Genomic DNA, 10515 nt, shown 5'->3' with positions numbered 1-10515 from the left:
GCAGAAGTGTTCTGCATCCAGTAATCCTTTGTTACCACTCACGGTCTCATCCAATAACTCATCGCTCTCCTTTGTGGAAGGAATGAGTGCTCTCTATTGTATATATGCTTATTTGGTTATTTGAGATAGGATAGGAAAGGGGGGGAAACAAGATGAGGGGTCGGGGTGGGGGAGGAAAATGGGGACCAAGACATGAGAAAGGGTGTCAATGTTTGCAAAGTAATGCACCTTCTATCCGGTGAATATAACATAACCCTTCTATTAATTACAATAAAATATATGGAAAAAAATGACATCCAGCTCCATTTGGTTCCTATTTCAGAAATCTCCCCGGGGAGAGGGGGAGATGGGGATGATTGTAACAAGGCAAAAGCTACAGGGACTGATGCCAGAACTCGTTTCCATCTTAGTTCCAGCATTGTCTCGTTGCTCTGTGTCCTCAGGTAAGTTACCTATGATCTCTGAATTCTTGTTTTCCTAGACATAAAAGCAGAAACAATAATATTGCCAGTGGTAGTGAAAATCATATGAGACGGTGAATGTGGAGTACTTACAAAACTCACACATCAAGCTTTCTGTGAACCTTGACCAACAATTATTGGCCCCTCCAGAGGTATCTGCATTAGCACTGATCTGACTGTGAAAGGTCATTGCCTTGTGACCCCAGGCACCTTTAGAAGTTCTGAATTAATTAGGACCTGTCAGAGTTATCCCTGGTTACCTCACCATGTACTGGTTACCTCACCATGCATCAGGCCAAGCCAGTGCCAAGGGCAACAGACGTCCAACAAATGGGATAGATCTGACCATCTCTGTAAACCACAAAGACCTTGACTGGGAGTTCCTAGGAAACGAAACAGACCAGGTCTTTGTGCCATGAAAACTCCTTTTCCTTTCTTCTGGGTTTTATTTCCTAGCTCTAAGCAGTTCTATTTTTCAGCTTTGGCTTCTGCTTGACATTTGAAGGATGAACTATTAACGATACTAAATTAATAACGGTTATAGAGTATATTTGAGAAGATCATAAAAAAATCAGTAATGTCATCATGTCAAGCAAAGTTTCTGATGGTTTTTTGTAAATTATGCATGTCTTTTATTTTTTCCCCTTCCAACATTGATCCAGAGCTTTCAGAGGGACATTAATCTACCTGACCACATCAGAATCCTTAATTATTCACGTCCAGCAATATATCTAATTCTGCAAAAATTCCCTGTGGACTTGCCATTACCGAAGTAAGACCCAGCAGTTCATATTGTTCGTTTAGCCCAGAGAAGCCTTGCACACAGCTTAGAGATGCACAGATGCCTGACGGCCATAGATGTCAAAGCAGAGAGCAAGGATTTCTCCTGGAGTGACAAGTGAGTAAAACTTCGTAGATAATAATTGTACAAGAGGCCCCTGTTTAAGAGGAAAGAAGGGACTGGCGAAAGTGTAGTGAGCGTGGCAGTATGAGACCTGATATTCAGCACCCTGATGATGTTTGATCATAAACAGGTCAATTGAACTGGACAGCTTCGACGATGTGGACACCTGTGTCTAACCCTCAGTGACAAGGATTCAATCATTTGGCCAGACTTGGAGAGGTCTCGAGATGATTCCAGTGTGCAACATTTGGAAAGCATCTGTTTAGGAGGCAGTAAAATGAGGCTAGAACTGGAACTTGGGTTTCTAGTCATACTAGAAATGTTTGATCAAATTACCTGAGACAAACCTACTTTCTCAACAACATTGGAGGCCTGGGAATTTAAGGTTTTGTTGTTTTTTTTTTTTTCCCAGCACACCCTGGCTTCAGATGTCTAGTTTCAGAAGACCATGGACTGAAATCACATGTTCTTATATAAATTCTGGGCTCAAGTCCCAGCCCTATACATGATTATCCACAAGACCTCAAACTAGCAAGTGAGTAGCTTATCCTGTTTACCTACTCCCTTGGGCACTGGTGGGGCCAAGTCTCCATGGGCTGCATCATTTGAGGTACCCTGGAGGGTAGGACCAGTCTGTGCTCACTTTCCAGGTAAAGAAACTGAGCTTCCCAGAGTTTGACTTCTTTGCCTAAAACTTTCCTATTTTGATACTTTGGGAAGGATTTGAACCCAGTTCTTAGGCCTATGCTTCCCCCAGCTTGAAACACCTGTCTACACTGTAATCTGACCCTACCCCCTTTCCCTGTGAAGGGGGGTAGGGATAAACATCACAGCCAACAAGATTCCATTACGCCTGGATGTTCAACTCCTGTGTTTACCATCTCTGAAAATCAATCAATCAATCAAGGCCCTAACTTCAGATAAGCTAAGCCAGAACCTATTGTCTCCATGCTATGGGATCCCATCCTAACCTTCTCTAAGCCACTTCAACAGCAGCTGGCAGTCTGGTCAGTTAGATCTCTCCAGCTCAGATCTGTCTGCATTTTGACAAGCCAGCAAGCTCTATGTGCCTATGAATCTCTTCTAGCATTGGTTGCTGTAAAGAACATAGCCTACTCTGCTAAGGAACATCTCCTTAGATGTTCCTCCTCCCCTCAAAGGAATGTTGAGTGAATTGACCCTCAGCAAACTGGGCTTGCACTCCTATAAAACTGCAGAAATGCAGCAGGACTTTCAACTATGTAGTGGGACAGGTCCTGAAAATAACACCACCAGGTCAAAGTTAGATCGGGAGAATTTCATGTGAGTTTTGTCTATCATCAGCTTGCCATGTGCCTTGGAATCTTTAAGAAAATTCTTTGGCTTGTTACGTCATCAGAAACAAAGAAAGACCAGCATTCATGCCCTGTGGATCTGTGTAGACTTACGATTTTAGAGGAATAAGGGAAGGCTGTATTTCTGTCCTATGTAGGAAATGGCCCTCAGGAAGTGAGATATCTGAAAAAAATGCCACTCGTAAACATTCCATAAAATGAAGAACAGAGTAGAGGTGATGGGGCTTTACTTTAGATTAGCACTTTCTCTAATGGACTTGCCTAAAGCCAGAGCAGGATTCATACCCAATCTTGACTACTTTGCATTTTCCCCATTGGGAGCAATCTGTTAATTACCTCTAATTATCTTGTTGCCATCTGCCTTCCTCATTGGAAAGGAACCCTGAGCCTTCATCACCTCACTGTCACTGCCACCCTGAATAAGACACAGCTTAGTAGCTGTTCACTCAGCCTGCATGAAGAGAGAATAAAATCCTCAGAATAAATGACTGATGAGCTTCAAGCTCTAGGGCATGCAAGAAAAAACAGTGCAGAAGTATGGGAGCCATTTCTGATGTCACAGTTGATATGCCAGGAGTAGCTAAAGGAGAAAGCTAATCATTGAATTCATGACAAATGTGCAATTCTCACCCCAAAACCTAACCACATATCCCCTTCTGATGAAAGGGGCTGGAGGAGTCATTTTTATAGTTCTCTGTATCCACCCAAGATTGTACCTAGGTGCTGGCATTGCTAGCTAGGAGACCTTCATCTTTCTTTCTCCCATGCCATTCTGTATTTCTGTTTGTTGGATTGCCAGGAACCTCCACGCCCAGTCACTCTGAAAAGGTCTTTGATTCTTAACATGGGCTCCATTTTATCTCCATTTTGACAGCAGAGGAAGACACATCTATGGGGTAGGAGTTCCAATCTCACTGTGACCTGTGTCTCAGCATGTTGACCTGCCAGGAAAGAACACATTTAGATGGCTATAAGGATCACAATTGACCTTGACTGGGTGCTGGTCATTAATGTCCAATGGGAAGCCCATGTTGATACTAAAAGAGAAATATTCTCCAAGAAATAAAGGTCTCTTCCTGTCCATCAGCTCTCCTTAGTGGCATCTAACCACTCCAATCTGTTACCTTTTTTCTCCCTTAATATTTCCTCATTGCTCTTCATAGATCAATGATCAAATGATTTTTCAAAATTAAAATATACAACTTTCAAATATTTTATCTCTCTAGATAGAATTTGGGTTGCTTCTCACCAGGCTTTCTGGCCAACAGCTGGGCTATATTTTTGAGCCTCTTTTACAGCGGGGTGTGGCCATGTGAGTGAGTTAAAAGGCTGTGAGTAGGTAGATAGGATGTTTACCACTTCCAAGATCTTGATGGAAAACTCTCACATGAAGTCTTTAGGATCCAGCCCATCTTGTCACAGGAATGTGGATACTCAGGGTATTTTGAAGCCACATGAAGAAAAAGGCAGAGCCCTGCTGCTGGTTGGTCTTTATGTGTGTGAGAAATAAACTTGTGCTTTGTAAAGAGGATGAAATTGGAGGGGAGGGGAAGGTTATTTGTTGCAACCATTCACAGCACCATCTTGGAACTTTCATAGGCTATAAGTAGTTTTCCCTTTATGGGCTGCTTCTTTCATAAAATAATATTAAACCTTATTACTTTGTGAATGTGTTGTTATAAAAATGAGTAAAATTCGATGCTATATCATGTTCATCCTTTCTTCTGTTTCTTCAAAGAAATGAAAACATTTTCTACCTGTCCCACATATTATACCTTCTATGTTCTGTGCCTTAGTTGACCCCAGCCATTAGTCAAAACTACGGATGCTTCTGAGCCTTATTATGCACTCTGTCGTTCAGATTGCAAAGCTTTACATGGAAATTCTAGACTGACTGTGGTTCCTGTGTACCAAGGTTTCCCTTCGCCTTTTTCCTTTTCCATGCTATTCCATAGCCTGGATGAATCACCTCTTGGTCCTCTGAACCAGAGAGAGCAGATACCATTGCTGTTCAATGTTATTCCCACAGCCTCTTGCATTCCCCAATTCTACTCAGCCCTCTTTTCCCAGTAGAGTATCAGGGATCATTATTGTATGGATATGAATTGCCTTTCATAGGTTCATGTGTTAAATCTTGGGTTCTCGGCTGATACTGCTATTGTGGAAGGTTCTGAAGATGTGGGGAGGTGGGGCTTAGCTGGAGGAAGCAGGCCCTAAGTTTGAAAGTTGCCATAAGTTCGAGTCCCCTTTTATCTCCCTCTGCTTCCTTTTTCCCAGGTCATAAACTACTCAGCTCTGCCATGTCCTCTTTACTGAGATGGACCAAAATATCTGAAATCATGAGCTGAAATAAATCTTTCCTCCTTTAAGTGGTTTATGTCAAGTACTTTGTCACAGTGGAATTGCAACCAGAGAAGCAATGTTGTGGCTGTGACTACATCTGACCATGTGGTTCTTAGCTCTTGGAGCTCGTTCACAGGAAAAGCTGGAAGAGTTTGGAAATGGGGGTCAGAGAAAGCCAAGACATCTCTAGGAAGAGATGAATGGGTGATTTAGATGGATATCTCAGAATATCATAATGGTAATAGAAATGCCAGGCCCAGAGGCTTCAGATGGGAGCTAGAACTCCATCAGGATTGCATTAGAGGCCATTTGTGCTATGTTATGCCAAACCTTCACTTTAGTTTGTTTTCTTAGGTCTTGAAGAAGGAGCTTGAACTCAGGGCCAGGGCACTGCCCCTCAGAATCTTCTGCTCAAGGTTAGCGCTCTACCACTTGAGGCACAGCACTACTTCTGAGTATTTTTATTGAAAATGAAAGTCTCATGGACATTCCTGCCTGGATTGGCTTCAAACTGCAATCCTCAGATCTCAGCCGCCTGAGTAGCTAGGATTACAGGTGTGAGCCATCGTGCCTGGCAAGTGTCTACATTTTAAATTTGAATCTCAGAAGAGACTTTATGACCTCTATATAATATGGAAAGTGCTGAGCCTTGGGGAACTTGTGGAGATGGACTCATTGTGCTTTGAAATATGAGATTGCCGTAAGCCTTCCGGGTGTGAAATATTATGGTTTGAGTGTGAAATTCTTCCCAGCCTAAGTCCCCAGATGGTGGTACTATTTTGGAAGGTTCTGGAAATCTGAGAATGAAGTTTAAAGGAAGTAGATTACTGGGGGCAGGTCTTTGGGGGTTTCGTGTCCTTGCCCCTGCTCTTTCTTTGTATAGTGATTCTCTGTCTCTTGTCTCTCTGTCTTTCCTTCCTGTCTACCATGATATAGATTGCTCTGCTTTTCCCTGCTAGTTCCCTCATGACACACTTGCTACTCTATAACCATGAGCCAGGATAAATCTTCTTTCTTCATAGGTTGTTTCCATCAGGTGTTTTGTTATAGTGACAAGAAAAGTGACTAATGTAATAAGTTAGTGGCAGGAAGCCATGGCCATTCTTCAGGGCCATGGTAGATATATATTATAGCTCCTCAGGCCATGCCTTCTTTGATTCACATTTCACCTTCTCTGTTCTTCATGCTTGCTAAAAGTGTGGCCCAGGCCTATTTACTCCATCCAGTCTTGGCCTTCAGACATGAGTGGGCCTAGACCCTACTCTATTCATCCTCTGGGCTCATCAGAGCGCACCCCAGCTCCGTGAGGTTTTTCTACATTGTGCACCTTTGAGAAGTCAGTGCTGTCTGAAATGGCCACCAAATCCTGCTGACTCTGACATTCTTCTCCAGTTGACAGTGCCCTTGTCTCGCTCTTCGCTGTGAGCTCCCCGCCCAGGCTCTCATGACTGCATGTGGAACACCTTGATTGTAGGCATTCACAGAGGCACAATGCCTACTTAGGAGAAAGGCAAAGGTGGGGTCTTTTCATCTGAATACAGCTTTCCAGCTTACCATCACTATTATGGTTACTTGTTATTTCCTTTTGAGTAGAACAAGGCAAGCATCTGTCACATTCTCCTCTGCAAAGTCAGGATGATGAAGCTGGAGTGGAGAATTTCTCGCATTCCCCTGCTAAGTGTCCAATCCAAGCAGGATCTCATCTCTTTTGATGCTGACTTCCTCCGTAGGCCAAGCTGTTCCCAACGTACATGCAGACAGTTCCACTGGACCCCCACAAGGGCTCTGCAGAGCTGCTGCTATTACACTCATTTTGCAGATAAGAAAATTGTAGCTCAGAGCATAATTTGTCCAAAGGCACTTAATCAAGAAATGGCAGATTTAAGATAAACTCAGGGACCATGTCCCTCTGTGGAAAAGGGTCTCAAGAAGGCCTTGTCTTTTATTCCATGAGAACAAAACAGAGCAAAACTTGTAGCTTTCCTAATAGTTTTACATACACACATGCACACACATGCACACATACACACAACTACTTGGAAGGATAATAGAGAAGGAGAAAGTAAAGTTCTCTGGCTTTATAAAACCATGGGGTTTTAGATTTTTCAACTTCTTCCTCTCTGACACATCATGGTTTTGTTTTCTATTAGTTACTCTGACCCACATTGCCAACAGGCCAAAGATGCAGACAGGTGCTTTCCTTCAAGCTGGCTTAGCAAAAACAACAAGAATGGTTCCATTCCCACCCACACAGGACTTCCTGATTTTACCATTCTGCAAGTGAGGTGGCAATGGAAGCTTTTTTCTTTTCTTTCATTATTTAAACCTCTATATAAGTAAGCAAGTCTCAGAGCCTTTTTGGAAAAAGGTCAGAGACACGATGTTAAAGAAAACATAAAAGAATTGGCATCACATTTTATTTTGTTTGGTTTTGCTTTGGTACAGATTGTACTTGAGTATAATTTACCAGTGAAATATTTTAGTATACATACTTAGCCATTATTTGACTGGCCTAGGATCCATTACTTTTTTCCCTATAAAATGCAAAATCAAATAGCCATTGGAAAAGTGTTGAGACACTTCGTGGTTCAAATCAGGTCAGCTAGCTTGAACTCTGCATTTGCTGTTGACTCTCATTTTCTCAGCCTGTGACCTCAGGTCACATGAAGTCCTAGGAAGCTCAATATCTCCATTTACAAACTACAAGCCCATAACCAAACTTGTAACTAGCATACAGTTGGCTCTCGATACTTATGTGTTTGGTGAACAAATGAACGAATGAATGACTTCGAGTTATTCAATTGAATAAATGAGTTAATGGTTCTCTTTCAGTTCAGCTGAGAAGATTCTCAGTAGGTGGGCACTACTGACAGATAATTATGCAGGCTTCCCGTGGGATGCATTAGAGAGAACCCTGCAAGGGCTAATGTATGTGCGAAGGTAGATGCCTGGAGAGGAGAGTTACTGCCTTTCCTGGACTCTCCAGTCAGGGCTATCACTTACTGCCAGCCTAAGCAATCTTAGAGAAAAACATTGTTTCCATGACAACAGTCTATCCCAAGTAAGCAAATCCAGGAAGTCACCTTCTCTCTTTCCCTCTTCCTTGAAATATCTCGGGAAGAGACAATGGCTTTTTGTGCTCTTTCTCCCAGGAGACATCTGGGATGTGAGAAAGAGAGAGGGAGTCACAGACCCTAAATGAAAGTGCGGCTTTCTGCTTTGTACTGATAACATCCTAATTTGGGCTTGAAGGAGGGACAAGAATGTCCATGCTTACAGTTCAGTCCCCTGGGACTGGATCTGAATGCAACACTGACACTCTCTTCTCCCTATCACTTAAATGGCAGCTGTTGTGGGGGATTAAAATGACCCCCCCCATCTCATCTATTTGATCCCCCATCCTAAATGTCTATTCCTCTTGAGTCTTCTGATAGCCTTTCACAGCAGACAGACTGGGGGCTTGGTAAGGGACCACCATAGTACCTGACAGCTCTCCTTCAATGACTCATAGGAATCTATGTCACACTGCTTCTACTTTGAGACTCTAAGCAAGAACCTTACCTGTTTTATTTAAGCTTGCAATCACAGTCAACAGCATGGCACTCAGTACACAGTAGGTTCTTTCTTAAAGCAAGTTTGTAGAATGATAAGATGCATAAATGAATATTCACCCTTTCACCTCTAGGCCTTCCCACCAGATAGACATGGATGAAAAAGAGGACCATCTGGTAGGAGCAGTGGTACGCTCCAAATGACCTTACAGTGTTTTTGCTTTTATGAGCTCCTCCAGTTCTCAACTTCCTCACATAAATATGATGAGATGAAATAATGCACTGCCTATAAAACATGAAAATGGAGGGTATTATTGATACAGAATGGAGTTTCTTTCAATACACCCTCTTAAGACCCATCAGTAGTGAATATCTATGAATGTGTGCAGAACATTTGCAATGGACCAGACACTATGCTAAATTTATGTGCATAACCCCGACTGCATCCCCAAGGAGCCTCTTAGAGATGAATGGCTGGGGCTTACAGAGGTTAACTAGATTACCCAAGTTCAAATATTTGCAAGTAGTTAAACTGGTACTCAAATGTAGACTCCTGTGGTCTCAGAAGCTCTGAGACCCTGTGGAGGTGACAGCAGGGCAGACTTTTTATCTTCTCCCAGTAGACTTTATGCTCAGTGAGGATGCCACAGACTCTAGACACAGGGATCCAGATTGCCTTTTAAGTATCTTCATTGGCTCTATCTCTGTTCAAAGGAAGATTTATTGATGGAGCTCATCAATGAAGCAATAGTTGTTTATTGAACGACTCTTAAATTATTCAATATTTATTGAGCAGTTTCTGTGTAGCTAGCCCTTGTGCAACAAGCCATGGTGGATACAAGGCAGGTGTGGGATTCAGTCTTCAGCTTCAGGGAGCTTAAAATCCAGCAGGGGAATGGAGAGGAACGAGGTTGACAATATTTAACCACAAAGAAATAAAGTCACAGGTTTTATATTGATTGGAATTAACAGCCTTATATAGTGAAAGGCAGAGAGGGGATATAGCTTCTCTAATATTCAGAATAGATTAAGATTCAAGAAGAAGATGGGGGCTGTGGGAGGCATCTCAAGGGGTAAAGTTCCTGGCTAGCAAGTGTGAGGCCCTGGTTCAAACTCCAGTACTTTGAAGAAGGACAGAGGAAAAGAATGACAAGGAGGAGGAGGAAGTAGAATGTAATATCTTTCAAAAGCAGGTAGTGGGTAGGCTGGAGACAGGACAAATCATTCCAAATGGGTATGGAATCCAGGCAGGGAAAGACAGCATAGACAAGAAGACAGACAGACTATGCATTCAAGTGTTCCCATTTAGGGTTGATGGAAAGTCATGCTTTTGGAAAATATTCAAATGTCAGAACTTATATTACTACCCAGTGCCAAGCTCCATGGGTAGCACATGGTATTTAGTAAGTTGATCGTATGCAAAAATACAGGAGACAGTTGCAGATAGGCAAAAATATGTCTATCTAGGAGAAATAAAAACAGACATACCCCTCTATTCACAGTATAAAAGTGCTGTTGGTGCTATAATAAAAATTACATTGCCATCAATATGACAGGCTAGACAACGAAACTCCTCCCTTGTTAAAAGAGACACCTTAAAGTGCTGATAAAAATTACCATATTTTAAATAGATGCACTTCCTTGTAAAGAAAGTAAAAGAGATCCCTTAAATTAAAAAAAAAATTAAATGAGGTACAAATCTAGAGATAGCCAGTGGTTACATTTGGCTTCTGCCAATTGATTTGGGGTCTCTATTTCCACAGCTGACCAAAAGAAAGAAGCACACTCTATACCCGTGGTCCAGTATGAGGTACCTGATTGGTGACCTCCCCACAAAGCTAAGACACTGAGATCTCCCCCTCAATTAAAGAGGCATTGATGTGGAGTTCGATTATACCCTCTCTGATCTCCATAAATCCTTG

General features: G+C 42.3%; 1 long non-coding RNA gene across 1 annotated transcript; it reads left to right on the top strand.

The window, feature by feature from the left end:
• The first annotated feature begins 352 nt into the window (after positions 1-352).
• Positions 353-1572, top strand: LOC150049386 (uncharacterized). The gene is made up of 3 exons (XR_016538998.1): positions 353-443; positions 1124-1359; positions 1496-1572. It is a non-coding gene; the product is annotated as an uncharacterized LOC150049386 (long non-coding RNA).
• The last annotated feature ends 8943 nt before the right edge of the window (positions 1573-10515 follow it).

This window comes from Megascapheus bottae, chromosome 20, assembly GCF_031878675.1.
Source record: "Megascapheus bottae isolate mThoBot1 chromosome 20, mThoBot2.hap1, whole genome shotgun sequence".
Classification (NCBI taxonomy): Eukaryota; Metazoa; Chordata; class Mammalia; order Rodentia; family Geomyidae; genus Megascapheus; species Megascapheus bottae.
This window is presented reverse-complemented; position numbering and strand designations above follow the sequence as displayed.